The sequence below is a fragment of the Labrus bergylta genome, chromosome 23, assembly GCF_963930695.1.
Source record: "Labrus bergylta chromosome 23, fLabBer1.1, whole genome shotgun sequence".
Classification (NCBI taxonomy): Eukaryota; Metazoa; Chordata; class Actinopteri; order Labriformes; family Labridae; genus Labrus; species Labrus bergylta.
This window is the reverse complement of record NC_089217.1, coordinates 2910531-2929520: the sequence shown is the minus strand read 5'-3', so window position 1 is coordinate 2929520 and position 18990 is coordinate 2910531.

Sequence of the window (18990 nt, the reverse complement as noted above, 5' to 3'; positions counted from 1 at the left end):
AGAATAAGAATAATATTTTACATCATTTATGCTCTCTCTGTGACTTATCGTCATTATGTTAAGAACCACTTCAGACCCAGATTTATTTTTCTCAGAATTCATTTATCCACATATCCCTCCATCCATCATGTATTCATCCATCCAACCAAAACAACCCTCCTGATGGAAAAGCAGGAATAGCAGTCTGCTCAGACGGCCAATCACAAATCAGGAGATTGGATACTGTGAGCAGCAGACTCCCACACTCCTCTTCTACTCCAGGACATTCATCCATCATGTTACTTACTTCTTGTACTGAAGCCTGATTTATTAAATGAAAGGCTTGAAAGGAAGTGTAGTGATGATGTCACACTTTGTCGTTTAGCTTTCATTACCTTTTAATGTCATGTAGTGTAAACCTGCAGATACACACAGAGAGGAAGCAGTGATAGTTTCTAATTAAAGATCCCACAGAGGAGAATTATAATACTCTTAATATTGACTGAGTGGAAGCAGATGGACCCCCCCCCCCTCTCCAGACCACCTCATAGACTAAATATAAGAAGTGGAAGTTGGCTCTGGTTTTGAGAAGTGAAGGCTATTCTAAATGATTTAAACCTGCATTCTGTCTACTGACCAGCAGGGGGCGAAAAAAGGGCAGCTTTCAATATGAAAAGGACTTTCTTTAAAACGAAATTTATGACATCATTAAACATTTTACTGGAAAATGTTTGGTCTCAATTACTAGTTTCAAATCCTCCTCATCAGCACGATGTTTCCTTCTCTACTCTGTGGTTCCCTTTACAGTAAAATAAGACTGAAAGTGTTCCCTTAAGGGCACGGCTAACGGATGAGCATTCCCTTGCAGTGTCTTGCGCCCCTCAGGCTCCGCCCTCCTCTTCAAACAAACAAACATGGTCACTTGTGGCTCCAAATCACCACGATGGTGATGGTCAAAAAGGCAAAATACTGTCCCCTGCTTTTCTGTCATCGTCTGTTTTCTACTATCTCTTATTATGTTGTGTGCTGCACGTTTCTGCGCTGTATCAGCGGCCCTTAAATCAACAATATGTAACTTTTCCACCCTAAAATAAAAGTCTCATATGCCAATTTAATGGCACAATAACTTCCTACTGCAGGGAGAATGGCATCCCTCCCAGTATGTCCACTGTTGACCCTATCGTCTGTTTCACTTTGGCTGGATTCTCAGCTGCTTTGAATTTTCCCCCTCCATCCTCCACTGTTCCTGTGGCAACCTTTCATGTCCTATACTGCCCTCAAATACTCCTCACTGTTCAGCACTGTCCTCCTGTGTCCTCTAATGTTCCATCCTGCACCATAATGTCCTCTTCTGTATCATTGAGCTTACAGCAGGGTTTAGATATTTTCCTCCCCTGAACAGAACAGTAGTTCCTTCATATACACATATTGTTCCTGGCTTGTGGCCCATTATGTTTTCAGATATGTTTTGGCTTGTGTTTTAAAACCTCGGCTCGAAGTGGCAAATCTTTGAGGATCAAAATATTTATAGACATGTTTCTTATCCGGGTGTTCAGCCATGTGTTCGCTTATATCTCTACATATATCTGTGTATAACTTTGAATGCTCTGTCTCATATCTGTATATATAAGAAAAACAATCTGTGCATGCATCATTTGATTCTCCTTCAAAAGAGACTGCTGTCCAGTCTTTGTTCCTTTCAGATTTTGGACCACTCCTCTTCCTTCTTTTATGTAATTTTACCAAGAAAGACATCACATGATTGAGATGTTTTCTTTTCCATGAAAAACCTTCAAACTTAGATTTAAAAGAAATCGGTGACTGCTTGGTTTTATTGCAAAGATCAACACCCATTTTGTCTTTGGTTTTCTCCATTTTTGTAAGGAAGTCTCCAAGTTTTGTAAGAACCTTTAAACCTTGATTCAGTAAAGCAACTTTATACTTTTAGTCTGCAAGTAATTATAATGAAAATAAACACCAGTTATACTAAAGATCATGTTTAATAAAATATCCAAGCAATGCTTAAAATACATTATGCATTTAAATGTTAACATATTTTATTTAGTTTGATATTTGAGGGTTCACACCAAATTGTGCAAAGTCCATTGAAACTAGATTCTTCTTCTACCGCTTTTCCTCTCAGAGATCCGTCTGTAGGAGGTATTTTTTCAAACACGCTGAACTATTTTAGAGAGCTGAAACCAGAAGAGTCCTTCCGTGGGTTTCCCTGTGTATGACTCTAAATTAATCCTCCTGCAAAGAGCTGAACACGAGCAGCAGCAAATCCACAAAAGCCTTTTTTTTTATTTCTCTCTAATCAGGTTCCTTTTTATGTGGAGAGAATGCATTTTGAATATGGAGATCATTGAGGGGAAAAACAGTTTGATTTAGATGATGAAGACAGTCTGCATCGTCTATTAATAAAACTCATATTTCCATAAAAAGTAGATGTTTTTTTTTTTCTCTCAGTTTGAGTTAGGAGCAGAGTAACTGACAGACGCAGACATGATTTTCTTTTACAATCAGCATCAATACAGGACTGAGGGACGGAGACTGTACTCTTCTTTTCTCTCTCTCTCTCTAACCACACGTTGCCATGGAAACCAGCCCAGCAGCCAACCAGCTGCTGCAACAATCCAGAGGAACCCCCCCCCACTCCTTACTTCTCCTCCTCCTCCTCCTCCTCCTCCTCCTCCTCCACCACCACACATCCATGTTTCTCCACACGACCCCCCATCATCTTTACACACTCTTACTACATACCAGCACGCGGATCACCACGAGCTGAGCAGTCAGTGTTTGTACAGAGAGAGAGAAAAAAAAATACAACATGCACCTTTCACCTGACTGTAATACACACATGCATACACCTCTCCATGTTCACATGCTGTGCAGAAAACTGATGTCACTAGTGTGACTTGTGTTTGCAGACAAAAACAGGAAATGAGTCAGCTCTTTCAGAGTAAAAAGAAAAATAACCCCCGAACTAAAAATACCAAAAAAAATATGTGCCATATGTCATTTAGTTTCCTAGAGAAATGGGTAGGAAAAATGTAAAAGAAAAAATGAACAAATGAAGACACACTCTTACACATACTCGTGGAGTCGATGTAATGGCTGCTTGCACATCTGCGCACACAAATAGAGCATGAAAATTGCGATGCCTTGCGTTAAACATCTGGTGATTCTTTGCTGCTCAGAGTACAGTTCATTACAGAACGAGAGGACAACCGGTGGTGAGGACAGGAATGAAGATTTGAGGAAAAAGGACAGAGAAAAGGGGAGATATTGAGTAGCATCCATGACTTTTTACAAAGCCTCATACAAAGATGTATTAGTACCACGATGTCCAGCATTAAATACTGTGTTTAAAATAAACTGCACAAGTATCACCGCCAGTCAGTCTTTATTTTAATCACACCAATTCATAACAAATGACCTGTAGCTCCTTTTCTGCATGTCATTCCCCACTCTCTCTCTCTCTCTCTCTCTCTCTCTCTCTCTCTCTCTCTCTCTCTCTCTCTCTCTCTCTCTCTCTCTCTTCAGTTTCTGACTCTATCCACTGTCCTGTCTCTAACATAAAGGTGTTAAAAGCCCCAAAAATAAACATTTAAAATCCAGACTGTACTCTTTGTTCAATAATTTAATTTAATTAAATTAATTAAATGGTGCGGCAGTAGCTCAGTCTGTAGGGACTTGGGTTGGGAATCGGAGGGTCGCCGGTTCAAGTCTCGGCACGGGCCAAGTCCGGAAGTTTTTCTGGTAGCTGGAGAGGTGCCAGTCCACTTCCTGAGCACTGTCGAGGTGCCCTTGAGCAAGGCACCGAACCCCAAAAACTGCTCTGGAGCGCTTGCTGTGTGCAGCCCCCCCTCATTCTGACATCTCTCCATTAGTGCATGTCCACAGGATCCTGTGTGTGCATGTGTGTGTATTTCGGCCTGTGTTTGTGTTCATGTTCATTAAAGTGTAAAATAGAATTTCCCGTTGTGGGATTAATAAAGGATAGATTATTATTTTTAAAAAACACTGAACTTAAATCAAACTGTGGAGCATTTCACTGCCTGTGGAAAGAAACTGTTTCTCAGTGTGTTTGTGTTGAGTGTCCTGTATCTCCTTCCGGGGGGGGGGGGGGGGGGGGGTCGGGTGGGGTCTTTAATAATACAGTGGATGTATACGTAGCTGTGCGCTGGTAGTTCGGTCCTGATCACCCGCTCTGCCGCCCTCACCGCCCGCTGTAGGTCCCTCCTGTCCTCTGCTGTGCAGCTAGACCAGGAGGCTTTCGATTGGTGGCCTGATGGAAGTTCATCAGCAGGGGGGTGTGGGAGGTGAGCCTGTCTCAGCTTCCTGAGGAAGTGGAGTCTCGACTGGGTCTCCCCCCACCCGGTTGGAGATGGTTTTAGACCAGGTGAGGTCACCTGAGATGTAAACCCCCCCCCAGGAGCCAAAAGCTCTCCACCCTCTCTTCCTCCTCTCTCTGGATCCAGAGGGCCGAGGGTTCAGTGTGATACAACCTGTAGAACTGAATCTCAGTCTGATACAAAGAGAGATTAAAAGTTGAATGTTCTGCAGTTTTGTTCAGAAAGAAACTTTTCTTTCACATCTGAAGTTTGATGATTCTGACAATTTGATATCTCAAAGTGAATAAAAGTCCACGACCTGCCACGTGTATCGGTGTGTTCACAGAGTTAATGTGTCGTCTGTTGTGACTCCTGTGTGGTTTTAAATTTCCCTGACACAGCGAGAAAAAGGAGGGATATGTGTCATAGACCTTCCTGTGACAAAACCCCCCAACCCCAGACAGACAGGGTCTCATGTTACTGACAGCCCTGCAACCAAGGGCCACACACACACACACACACACACACACACTCTGCACACTTTATACAAACCTTCAGGTGACATGAGGACAATCTTTGACTTTTGTTTGAACTATCAGAACAGATTTGTGCACGATTATAAACTCAAGTATTTTGATTTTGAAGACTTAGACAAATTTAAAGGAATTGAAAGGTAAAGGTATTTCTCTCTGTAGCATGAATTGTCCCATGCTCTTACTCACAATGTATTCCTCAAATAGCCTAAAGAACTGACTTCTCAGGAGCATGTAGGGAGGACATTAAATGTCATTTCCATTAAAAATTCAAACTAAACTAAAAAGCACAGTTTTGTAAATAGCTGCTTCATGTCAAGAAGCTCTCATGCAAATGTCGCTGATTTCATGTCAAAACTTTTCTGGGACACTTTAACTAAATGACTGTTTTTTTGTAACCATAGTAACGGTGGTTCCATTGTTTGAATCTGCTGTATTAATTAGGTTTTTACCCACATCTACCTCATACCTGACTCCTCCCTCCAGCATGAAGGTGTCAGTGAACAAAAAAAAAAAAACTTCTGTGGATTCTTTTTTTAGTGCTTCCTGTGTCAAAAAATACTCAATGTGATTTCCACGTAGGCAAGAAGGCTGCACGGCCAACTCCTAATTATACATTTCTTTTTTTTTTTTTTTAAATTTCCCTTTGCTGCCGCCCACCCGCAGAACTCAAACGCCTCTTCTTTCTTCCCACACCAGCCCTGTTGTGTCCCAGTCCTCTCTGCCGTCTCCGTTTCAAAGCTGCAATTTATCTCCACTTTTATCATTTCATCCATTCCCCGAACGATAGCATCAACGAATGCATTACCTTTTGAAAGAGAGATGAAGGGAGGCAAAAAGGGATGAATTTACACCCTCTCTCTCTCTCTCTACCTCTCTCTCTCTCCACATATCAGATGTATGCCTCGCTCGGCCGAGCCAAGCTTATGGAAACGAAGCCGTAGCAGATGGGAGGGAGTCCCACAGGCCGTCCAGATGACTAATGAATAATGAACAATAGAGAGGAAAAGTGCTCCGTCGTATAAACAGAGGTGTGATGTTCACGATAGGCCACCGTTCAGCCCCCCCTGCTAAACATTAATCAATGGTGAAACGTGTCTGTGCGTCTGAATCACACGAGCACGCCATCAATTTGCCTCCACTCAGACGTCTATTAGCTTATCAAAAGCTCGGGCAGCGCATCATTTATGAGACATGCCTTGCTGGATTCAGATTGCGATCTGTTGAAGCAAAGGGATACAAGTATCTCTCAGTGCAATTCATTAGAAAAGGAAGACAGATTATTCCCACCGGGGACGTTTGTGGACAAGTTTTGGACTCTGTTTAACACACTGCTGCTGCTGCTGCTGCTGCTGCTGCTCAGCTGCTGCTGCTGCTGCTGCTGCTCAGCTGCTGCTGCTGCTCAGCTGCTGCTCAGCTGCTGCTGCTGCTGCTGCTGCTGCTGCTGCTGCTCTGCTGCTGCTGCTGCTGCTGCTGCTGCTGCTGCTACTGCTGCTCAGCTGCTGCTGCTGCTGCTGCTGCTCAGCTGCTGCTGCTGCTGCTGCTCAGCTGCTGCTGCTGCTGCTGCTGCTCAGCTGCTGCTGCTGCTGCTCAGCTGCTGCTGCTGCTGCTCAGCTGCTGCTGCTGCTGCTGCTGCTGCTCAGCTGCTGCTGCTGCTCAGCTGCTGCTGCTGCTCAGCTGCTGCTGCTGCTGCTGCTGCTGCTGCTGCTGCTCAGCTGCTGCTGCTGCTGCTGCTGCTGCTGCTCAGCTGCTGCTGCTGCTGCTGCTGCTGCTGCTCAGCTGCTGCTGCTGCTGCTGCTGCTGCTCAGCTGCTGCTGCTCAGCTGCTGCTGCTCAGCTGCTGCTCAGCTGCTGCTCAGCTGCTGCTGCTGCTCTGCTGCTGCTGCTACTGCTGCTGCTCAGCTGCTGCTCAGCTGCTGCTGCTCAGCTGCTGCTGCTGCTGCTGCTGCTGCTGCTGCTGCTCAGCTGCTGCTCCTCAGCTGCTGCTGCTCTGCTGCTGCTCTGCTGCTGCTCAGCTGCTGCTGCTGCTCAGCTGCTGGGGGAAGAACTTTACATTTCTCTAGACAGTTTATTGGTATGTTTTTTTTTTTTTTGCTTCCTGTGGATAAAGGCCAAATGGACTGATTTCCATTGCAGCTACTAAATTATGCATTTTTCAGTTTTTCAGCACGACCTGCTGAAAATCCGCCTAAAATAACTAAAATAAGAGGTTTGATAACTTGTGTTTTTGCTTCTTGGATCGCCTCTGACGAGCTTCGAGTGTTGATATTTAAACGGGGATGCCAAAATTAAAAAAAAGTGTAGCTCAAGTTTGCACTAGATCCCTCTCTGGAAAGCAACTCAATTTAACAACTTTTATATATTACAAGCAGGACAAAAACTAAAATAGATGTTTCACTTAACCACTTTTTTTTAATCACTATTTGATCATATTTAGTCGAGTGCTTCCACTGTTTCTAAAGACAATGTTCATGAAAATAACTTCATAGTACTTTCAATTAGGCCTAAGCAATTAACAAATGCATTTTATACATGACATGATAAGAGCTAAATTTAAACTCTACATATGATATTCTATAATAATGATGATGATGACATATTTGTCTTTGGAACAGCAGTATGTTTTTCAATTATTCATATTCTTTTCCGAGCTGTTCTGCCTTTATTAGGTCGGTCATCTTGAGAGAGAGAGAGAGATGAAATATGGGGCGAGAGAATCACAACCAACAAACAAACGTCAGGACTGGGAGTCAAACCGGTGTCCAGTGCGATGAGGATTGTAGCCTCTCTCTGCCGAGCCGCTTCTACTGACTCAGATAATCCAGTTCTGTTCAGTTTTAATCTAAACTATTAATTTTTTTACAAGAACGCCCCAAAGTTAAATAGAGAGAAGAAGGAGGGGAAGGGTTTATTTGCTTGTTCTTTTTGTCTTTCTATATTTGATTTATGAAGCTCAATCTTCTCCTTAAATTCTACTCCTTACTCTTTCTCCTTCCAGTTATCTTCAAACCATTCCTCTTTCTACTGCCCCGACACATAAAGATGCACGCACTCCAAAAGTACTCCCCCAAATTAAGTAAAAGTCCAAACATTTAAAGGTCAAAGTTGTGGAGGCAAACTCCTATCGTTGTCTAAAGATAAAGATAAACTTTATTGATCCCCCATGGGGGAAACATTTTTGTCACAACAGCTCAAGAAACAGGAATATAATTATTAAAAATAAAAAGAAGTTAAAAATCAGACATATGTACATCAGTTAAATAAAGGGAGAAAAAATACAATAATATAATAATACTAATCCTATCAATTTGTTTTTTATTGATAATTTCTCGAATAATTCAAGTAAAAAAACGACAATAATGACATTTTTATAGTTTTGCATTTGAACTTATAACAAGGAGAGAGCACACACACACACACACACACAAACACACAAACACACAAACACACAAACACACACACACATTGCATGTAATCATGACTGTTATCTCTGTTAGTTAAACGTACTCCTCTCCTCTCACACTTCTATCCCGCTGCTGACTGCAACAAGTTCACACATTAACTGTGTTGAAACATGGCATGTTGAGATGCTACAACAGAAAAGAACATAGCAACACCTCATCAAAAAAACAACAAGTGAGAGGCTGCGAGCACCGAAACAAAGATTAGATCTTACAGTGTGTGTGTGTGTGTGTGTGTGTGTGTGTGTGTGTGTGTGTTTTTAGAGAGAGGGAGGATTTCTGCTTTAAGGGTTTGGAGGAGAGTCTGAAGTAGTTCTGTTGTGAGCTGACAGATCGAGCCTCGTCTTCATCACTTCTGATTGTTCCCCTCTCTCTCTCTCTCTCTTTTTGCCGAGCCTGTACTGTGTGTTCGGCAAGTGTGTGTGTGTGTGTGTGTGTGTGTGTGTGTGTGTGTGTGTGTGTGTGTGTGTGTGTGTGTGTGTGTGTGTGTGTGTGTGTGTGTGTGTGTGTGTGTGTGTGTGTGTGTTGACCTAGATTTCAAGCCTGCAGTGCAATGCAAGTGATGGTTTGTGTGTAAGTGTGTGTGTGTGTGAAAGAGACAGAGAGCTCAGTCTTTGGTTAACCATACCACTTCTCTTTCCCCCACATTCACACACACACACACACACACACACACACACACACACACACACACACACACACACACACACACACACACACACACACACACACACACACACACACACACACACACACTCACACTCTGAAATTACCTTCACCCAGCTGTGTCCTCTCACACACTCAGTTTTTTGTATGACCCCGATACAGATTTTTTTAAACGTTCACACCATATCAGCGGAAATAATGTTGTTGACCTTCTTTTACTCATTTAAAAAAAAAAACATTTTCTCTCTATTGTCGGTCTTGATTATTCCTACAGTACCATTAACTTCCTTACGTGATCGATTGACTACGATCGTTTTAGTCGATTGATATGATTGGTTAGTTTGTCGCTGAAAAGAAATCATTTGTTTTATTAATTGCGTGTTTAGCGTTACATTGAGCGTTTCCCCTCCAGAGTATATTTTTAAGTTGTTGTTTTAAGATACCTTTGTTGTCTCATTTTTATAGTTAAATAGTATTTAAAAAATGTGATGGTGTAATTTATTTTATTTCATACATATTCTTCCAACTTTGACTTGGAATGAGACGAGAGAGTGAGGGTTTAAGTGCTCAGACTAAATTAGAAAAGGTAGAAAAGAAGAGGTGGTAATGTAAAAAAGGTGGGGTGTAAAACTACTGTTGCTATGGCAACACACAATTAAAAAAAGGCTTGAAAACAGACTGAGATTAAAATGGTTATAGTGATATACCTGAATGATTTATTATTATGTGCTTTGGTCAAAGTTTCACAGATTTTTTGAAAGCAAACACATTCTGGTCGATTTGTTGATTCAGATTGATGAAGATGTGAGTTATGAAGTGGTGAACGGAACAAGTTTCTCACACACACCCGCTCAAATGCCACACAAAGTTTCACATTCACAACGTTTTTCCCAGAGGTCTTCTTTTTCAGGTCATCATTTTTTTCTCTTTTGTGATGAATTAAAACTTTTTGTGGCATTTGACCGCTTAATCGGGTTTGCTGTTTTTTCACTGCCCTGCAGCTACGTGATGTGTGTAGAACTACCTCCTTTTTCATAATGCTCAGTACCAATCATATTTGAGCATTTCGGCACGAGCTGACTCTAAAGTTGTTCTCTGCTGAAGCTTTTTCAAATATACATTTTAAAGTAGTAACACCATCTTGAATCTGACGCTGCAGGCCTCTGATTGTAATCCATCTGTCAGTGTGTATTTAAATATTGTATGTGTGAAGAGAAAAGGATTAAATCAACAAAACAAAAACCTCTTAAATCAATCTTCTTCACATACATCACATCAGGCACACTTAGTGGATCTGAAATAGACTTTAAAAGCATCGCTGCTGTTCTCAGTCCTGACAAAACCTCTGCCAACAGAACCATCTCCACTCCAGGTTCATCTTCTCGCCCACTCAGGAGGCGTGCGGTCCATCGCTCCTTCTACAACGTGCGGTCCTTTATGTGTCTGCTGGAGGAACGCTGTGTGTAAATCAGACACACACACACACACACACACACACACACACACACATACTCAGTGACTCTCTGCAGCTTGATTCAGACATCCAAAGAAACGTCCTCATCATGACTTGATATCTGGAGATGCAAGTCGTCTGATAGATTTTAAAAGCTTCTAAGTGTTACCAGATTGTAAAGGGTCAGGCCTCGTATGTTGAATAAATCGGGTATTATTCAGTCATGAGGCCGAAGCTTTAAATTGGCAGATTAATAAAAAGAGCTGCGTGTCTGAAAGGAGCATTAAAGACCGTGTGATTCAGATGAAAGCTCCCCAACAAGCTAACAGAGCAGAGCTGGAACGGTAACTTTATGTTCATATTCCAGACTTGGCCTTTCGCTTTCTCTTTAGCGTTAGCTGGAAAAAAATGGTCATCAAAATACATTTCCTTTGTAAAGCTTTTTATGCTTTTATTGTGGAGAGAGAGAAATCAGTGAGAGAGAAAGATAAAGAGAGGGAGAAAGAGAGAGAGAGAAATCAGAGAGAGAGAAAGATAAAGAGAGGGAGAAAGAGAGAGAGAGAAATCAGAGAGAGAGAAAGATAAAGAGAGGGAGAAAGAGAGCGAGAGAAATCAGAGAGAGAGAGAAAGAGAGGGGGAGAGAGATAAAGAGAGAGAAATCAGAGAGAGAGAAAGAGAGGGAGAGAAAGAGAGGGAGATAAAGAGGGAGAGAGGGAGAGAAGGAGAGAGGGAGAGAAAGAGAGAGAAATCAGAGAGAGAGAGAAAGAGGGAGAGAAAGAGAGGGAGCGAGGGAGAGAAAGAGAGGGAGAGAAAGAGAGAGAGAGAGAGAGATAAAGAGAGAGAAAGAGAGGGGGAGAGGGAGAGAAAGAGAGGGAGATAAAGAGGGAGAGAGGGAGAGAAAGAGAGAGAAATCAGAGAGAGAGAGAAAGAGGGAGAAATCAGAGAGAGAGAGAAAGAGAGGGGGAGAGGGAGAGAAAGAGGGAGAGAGGGAGAGAATGAGAGAGGGAGAGAAAGAAAGGGAGAGAAAGAGAGAGAAATCAGAGAGAGAGAGAAAGAGAGAGAAATCAGAGAGAGAGAAAGGGAGAGAGAGGGAGAAAGAGAGAGAGAGTAATGTCATGTGGAAAGCAGCCACAGATCAGATTCAAAACCTGGGCCAAGTTTTTGTTCTGTTTTGATAAACTTTTCCCGTAATGCTCCAATTAAAAACCAGGACAAAGACCTTGATTTTAAAAACCGTCTTGGTTTTGGTTTTGTTATCGACATTTCACAATCTTACTCCAGAAATACAAAACATAATGGATCATGTTTGTTGCGTTGCATTCAAATTTAAAAACAGAAATCAACACGTAGTGGAGCATTAAAAAAGACGCATGTTTATTTAAAGGCTCAATTATCCAATAGAGTATAAACTCTAAACATGAGAGGAATCTTTCATTCGATGTCTCATCACCTCGTCTCAAACAAACACTTAAAATAGTGTGTTGATATTAACACCCACACATTCCTGGAAATGTGTCATTTTTTATTTTCTCATAAGTCATCAACAGAAGTCGGGCAATGAGCATCTCCAAACCGGTTCATCAGTAAACATTTTTTATTTCCCAGCGTTCTCCTTTCCAACCAGCAGGCCTTCACCCTCTCTCTCTCCCTCCCCCTCACTCGTCCTCCTCCGTGCCTCCTCTCCTCTCCTTCAACCTCCGCCTCCCACCTTCCTCCTCTCCATCACCCGCGAGCCGAGTCCTTGAAGCTCTTCACCGAGCGGCTCCAAGATAATGATCCGATGGTTTTCTGGTGCGATGCTGAACTGTGTGGACGCAGTTAGTCGTTTTAAAGACGATGATACCTTTTCATAGAAGCGCTCAATATTTCATATTCAGTCTGTGTGAGTTCCTACATTACCCAGAGTGACTCTCACTACCCACACTGCCCCACAGAGTGTGTGTGTGTGTGTGTGTGTGGGGGGGTGACACCAGTCTTTTTCCATTCAGCTGAGGTTCAGTACGTAGGAGGAGAGAGAGTGATTTCAAATATTTTCCAGTCATGACAAAAACAACAGGCTCAAACATCCCACATAATCAACATCTGCTCTGACTGCATTATGAACCTGTATTTATCAAATCCATTGTTATTCATGAAGCTAAAATAAAAACATTAAATCATTATTTAGTATTCTTGTCTATGAGAGATTGTTGTGTCTGTCTTTTAGATAAAGATTTATTATTTCCATGCCATGATGAAGAGAGATTGTTACTTCTCTCTGTTGGAGAGTTAATGACAATGAAGAGGTATCTATTTAATAAATCTGTCAGTGTTGATCTGTAATCCTGATGACATTCAGGTCTGAAAAGTCATTGCCACCGCATTGTCTCCATGTAGCACAGACTGGATTTCCTGCAGCCACAGTGCTGGAAAAGAACGAAACAAGTGCGCCTTTAAATGTCTCATTTCTCCTTTAAAAGCTTTATATGTGATTTTTTTGATCCAGCAGATGTCGCCCTTGAGCACCAGCATGAAACCAAACCAACTCGCGCTGCATTGTTGTGTTAGCATGCTAATGCTAGTGATCTTTATTATGCTGGTATCTTCACACTGCATGTAAATTTACCTGAAATGAGCGTGATCTAGAAACACAGTTAAGCAGTGAGTACAGTATGTTATTCTTCTTTTCTCTAGTCCCTCAATTAAACAACTTTTATATGTGAGGGGAGGAGTCAGCCGGCTGTCCGGGCGATGTAAACAAAGTGAAGATAGGACTCTGAAAACTCTGAAAACATCACAGACAGTGGGACTCGGGTGTTACACCCATTGTAGACAGTCATGACTCACAGAGTTATGTTCAGAGGATATACTTGATTTATATATTTAAGTGTGAAAAATCGCATAGAAAGACTTTAAAGAAAAACTCAGATTGACTCAAAAGTAATATCCACCTCGTGACATCAAACATTTCACTTTTTTGAACGTTGCCTTTAGCCAGTTCCATTAGCTTTTCAATCCGTAACACGATCCCTTCTTTCAGTGGTTGAGTTAATGTTCTGACCTTTGAACTACCAGTTATCTATTTTCTTTCAAAATAAAAGCAGTTTTCTATCTTAACAGGAAGTACTGATCACTTAAGACAGTTCAAAAAGTCTCAAATGGTCTCAATATGTAGTTTGTAGTCCTCTTCAGCTCACCTTTGTAGTTCTGTAATAAGTGGTGGTCACATTCAGATGGAAAGTGTTGATAAAGCGTTTTCTTTTGGGAAAGGCCACTTTGTGATTGACTTATAGAGTCTCACTGAGAGCAATAAGATCTCTGGTTTCAGTAGCCAAAATCACCATCCTAACTAACATCTGCATAACTGTAAACACAGACCTATTTCTAACCAAGCTAGCACTAGCGTTAGCTGTTAACTTTTTGGTTGCTTCCTAGTCTTCATTTCTACAATTCTACAATTCACTTATCAGACGCTTTTATCCAAAGAGACGTACATCAGAGAGTAAGAACAACACAAGCAAGGATCTAGAAAAAAGGGAACAATGTGAGTAAGAGCAAACGATCAGCTTTGAGTCTGATTGGACACACAGGTGCTGACAGGAAGTGACCAGAGGCAAAGCACAACATTGAGGGCAGTTCTTGAGAGCTCTAATCAGTATAGAAACCATCTTATAAGTCGTCGTTATCAAACAAAAACCATCGTCATTACCATCATCATCATCAATAATATGGAGACCATCATCATTAAGTTAGTAGGTATTCATAAAGAGCTGGGTCTTTAGCTTTTTCTTAAAGGTACAGAGGGACCCATTTCTTTCCTCTTTTCCAAATTTCATCACTTTTACTTATTTTCTTGTCTCTGAAGCATTTCCTGTTTTCTTCAGCTGTCGTTGTTGCCAAAATACAACCTTTGAACAGAGAGAGACAGGGGTCAATAACTTCCACCTTTAACCCTGTGTTATCACTCAATGCTCATTTAGTCAGTCTTGATGAGTTGAAGATGAGGGCAACTATTTAAAAATAGCAGCCAAGAAAACTTGGCAAGAAATCCTGATTTTGCAGGAAATAATCTGTCAGAGATTTTTTATTCTATCTAAATTTCAGAAAATAAACTGTTTCATATTCAAAGACAAATCTTCAAAATCTGCTGAACTGCGTCACTAATGAATTATTCTTTGAACTAAAACAAGCTTTTATCACTCAGCCTGACAACACACCTTCACCTCCTGTCAATATTATTGCACTTTCACCCCCGATCACAATCATCATCTAAAACTATTGAACCCGCAGCGCCTCAATATGAAACCTAATCTTCCTGTCGACCTCCATTCAGCTCCCGTCTTTAAATCGAGTGTGTGTGTGTTTACTCCTCATGACTTCGTCTGGATTTCACACACAAACACGGTGAGGAAAAATCATGCCAAGCCAACGTTTGATTTGAGGTTACTAGGCAACAGAATAAGGTAGTGGCTTTCAGACTGACTCAATACAAAGTGTCTGAGTTGGGGGGAGTTTCTTTGTGTGTGTGTGAGAAGGAGAGAAAAAGCTATTAAATTAATTCAGCTGGAGCCGTACAGAGCGCTGGTGAGGCACGACACTTCTGAATGTGAATCACTGCCTTTTATGAATTTCTATTGGCTGGTTGTTCGACGGAGAGGGCTGCAAATGAATCAGCAGATCGGGCCGTGTGTTGTATGCATGACTAACACAGCATTACCTCCAATTATGTTGCTACATGAAACAGCTATCAGCGTCACATCGGGGGTCATTTCTTTTTTATTTTGCCACCACCCTCCTAATGGCTCCATCATCTCACACACACAATTATTATCATGCTGCTGCACGACTCTCTCAATCTTGGTGCCATAAAATATTTTTCCACAGTAACTTCTACCCTTAGATACCTCCTGAAAAGATAACCAACTGTGACAGCTAAGTGTGGTTTTAATCTAAAAGCTTCATTTTTAAAATTGGAGATTGTTGTTCATTTTTGCGCCTGATTTTTAAAAGATGTTTTTTGGGGCCTTTTTGCCTTTTATTAGAGAGGACAGCTGAAGAGAGACAGGGAATGTTTTGAAGAGAGAGTAGAGGACGACATGCAGCAAAGGGCAGCGGTCGGATTCAAACCCACGGCTGCTGCGATGAGGACTACAACCTCCGTACATTGTTCTCGCAACATAACCGCTAGGCTTAAGCCTTATTTTTGTGTGGAATTTTCACAGTTAAACACCAAATTTCATCGTTGTGATTATTCACCAGCTGGTCATTAAAGCTCCTGTGAGGAGTATTTTAGCAGGTCTCTATACTGGGGCGGCTGTGGCTCAGTCGGTTGTCTCTGAACCAGAAGGTTGGGGGTTCGATCCCCAGCTCCTGCAGCAACTCCTGCAAGACACTTAACCCCAAGTTTCTCCCGCTGCTTTGCTTTTTATGCATTTATTCAAAGGACTGGACAACACTGATAGAGTCGTAAATCAGAGAGAGAGAGAGAGAGAGAGAGAGAGAGAGAGAGAGAGAGAGAGAGAGAGAGAGAGAGAGGGGGATGACATGTGGGAAAGGAGCCACTGATCGGATTTGAACCTGGGACTACAGCCTCTGTACATGGAATGCATGAACTAACCACTAGGCCACTGGCGCCCCAGGATGTGTATTTTGTGTATATTATAAAATAATGAAAAACATACCAATGGAGTAGTGTTGCTCTGTTACCTGTGTCTGCTAACCCCGACTGTCTTTGTCTAATTCAGTCGTGTTTGTGCCGGTCCCCTTTTATCATTCTGTTTATTTTACAGGCTGTATTTGCCAAAGCTCGTCTGCTAAGCCAACCTTCCCTGATTAAATAACGCTTAAATAAACCGATCTGCATTACCTGTCGTTAGCTTCACAATTCGATGTTTTCAGAGAGACGAGACGACTGCCTCTGCATTGATTCTCTTTGTGTGGAAAAGACATTTTTCTTCCAGGCAAAGAGATAAATTGCAGCTTTTGTTTACACTCTTTTCTATTTTTACTCCGGGGTGACATTTTGCTTTGTTTTGTTTTTGGAAAAACAGTGTCGCACTTCATGTGTAATTGCACTGTCGGGGTGTTTGTGGAATACATTAGTGTCTGTCAGAGAGCTGTCTGTTTCTTCTTCCTCTCCTTCAGATTAAGAGTAGAGAAGTCGTTTCAGAAACCGTCGTGACTGACACGATTTGACATCCCATCATTACTCTGTTGCTGTTTACACATTGAACGATATTTGTATTAGACACTGCTGAATTCATTACACATTGAATGGTCTTTTTGTTTCATGCAGACATGTCACCATCAAGACAGAATCAGCTCTGTGTTGAACCGACGGCAGGTCCTAAAACTCCCTGAGCTTAACGTCATGTTAAGAAGCCGTGCTGAATCGAGCATTATTTAGCAAATTCTACAATTTTGATCTCATGTTTAACTGCCTTTCTCCCACATTTATACTTCAGATTTAAGCAAAGAATAAACTACTCCAAACATTTATTGCCACACTTCGGCTGGCTTTGAGGCATTTAGGCTGACAGCCAAAACCGTTTCAACCAATTCTTTATTTATTTATTTATTTTTAAGATTTATTTTTATTTTTTTAAGATTTATTTTCGGGCTTTTTGTGCTTTTAATGGAGAGATAGGACAGTGGATAGAGTTGGAAATCAGGGAGAGAGAGAGTAGGGAATGACATGCGAGAATTTGAACCTGGGCCACCTGCTTGGAGGAACATATGCCTCCATAAATGGGTCTAACCACTGCACCACCAGCGCCCCTTTTCAACCGATTTTTAACATAATAATCCTCTGAACGCACACACTAGACGAGTCGACCAGACCACACATCTGTCATTTGCAGTAACGATTTCCCAGTGGCAATTCCACAGTCAATGAGCTAACTATTTGAGCTGTTTGTCCTTTTACATTTTGATTACAGTATTTGTCTTTTTCCCATTTTTCTCTTATTTCTTGCTCACTATTTCGACTCTTCTTTCCCCTCAAGTTGGAACATCTGAGTGATTATTTAAACAAAGTTGCAGAGTGGAGTGTGGTTCCTCTTACGCTGTGACTTCAATACATCACTGTGTGTGTTTGTTCTGTTAACCACGTCTGACTTCCTTTATCTCAGCAACGTGTACGAGGGAGTGTTCAGCACATTAACCCTTTAGTCTTCTTTTATCACAGTTGTGGCTTCAGCTATGAGGAACTCTCTGAATTTCTATTTTTATTGTTCAGGTTGTTCACTTAAAAATAGAGGTGCCGTTACCGCCAACAAAGTGTGCTCACTTTGTTTTTTAAAATGTTGTGGGTGCCAATGATGCAAAATGTGTAAAGTGAAGTAGTTTCACACCTCTTCTCTCTCAGCCACAGCCCAGATCAGCTCTAGTTTCCCACAATCAATGTTACTGGTTTAAACTGGATGCTGATCAACACTTTAAGGCATGAATGTATCATAGCTTTTTCAAATTATCTATTTGCATCCTAGTTTAAAACTTTTAATTGTTTTTGTAGCTGATGGTTTGGTTTTAATGAGTCAGACAAACTTCTGTTTCTTTCCTCAATCCACTTTAAAATCCTTCTTGTGTTCTAAATATTCTCCTCAATAGAAATATGCAGATTAAAGGAAGAGTTTAAGACTTTTTGATCCAGTAGATGTCGCCCTTGAGCACCAGCATTAAACCAAAACAACCAAAACTGCTGTTTACCACACCTCCTCTGTTCTGAAGCCTCCGCTCTCCTCCAGCGACACACGGCCAACGCCCTCTCCACTCGCGTTCCCATGAAGGAGTTTTCATGGGAATAAGAATGCACCAGAATAAAGCATCAAGCAGTTGACAAAATTGACCTTTGGCTCGCAATCACCTGTGTCTTGCATTGTTGTGTTAGCATGCTAATGCACTTTGGTTAACTCGTATCTTCATGTTGCAGATAAACTGACACAGAATGACCGTGCTCTAAAGACAGTTGCATGACATCCAAATAATCAGTGAGTATGTTCTTTTTCTTTTGTCTAGTCCAGACTTTCCCAAACTTAAAACTGCCGCGCCCCACTTTGAAATACAAAATTATTATTAAAAGTTTTGACTACAGCTCTCACTTTCAGTTAGGATCAATTATAGGACATTACAACATCACTTTATGGCAAGATAGACAGGAAAGTTCAGTAAACGTTATGTCCATGAATAGTCATGACACGCCTTACTCAGCACTTAAAGGGTTGACTCATGGTGAATCATCATTATTGTCATATTTCTTTTATTTTTATACTTGGTTGAGGGCTTTTCGCGGCCCACCTGCAGTACCAACACGGCCCAAAGGTGGTCTCCAGACCGGTCTTAGAACCAAGAACGATTTTGAGTATTGACCATAAATAATACGTTTCCAGGACTGATTGTTTTACAGTGTAAAGTTGTGTCTTAAGTCTGCTCATTCAGGCTGACATCCATGATTCTTCACCAGGGGTTTTTAGTTTTTAGTCTTGATTGGTCGACATGTTGTCCGGTCCATAAAATAACCAGAATCTGACATTTAGATGATGACCTCACATGGACCGACTGTAAAGAAACGTCACCACAAACGGA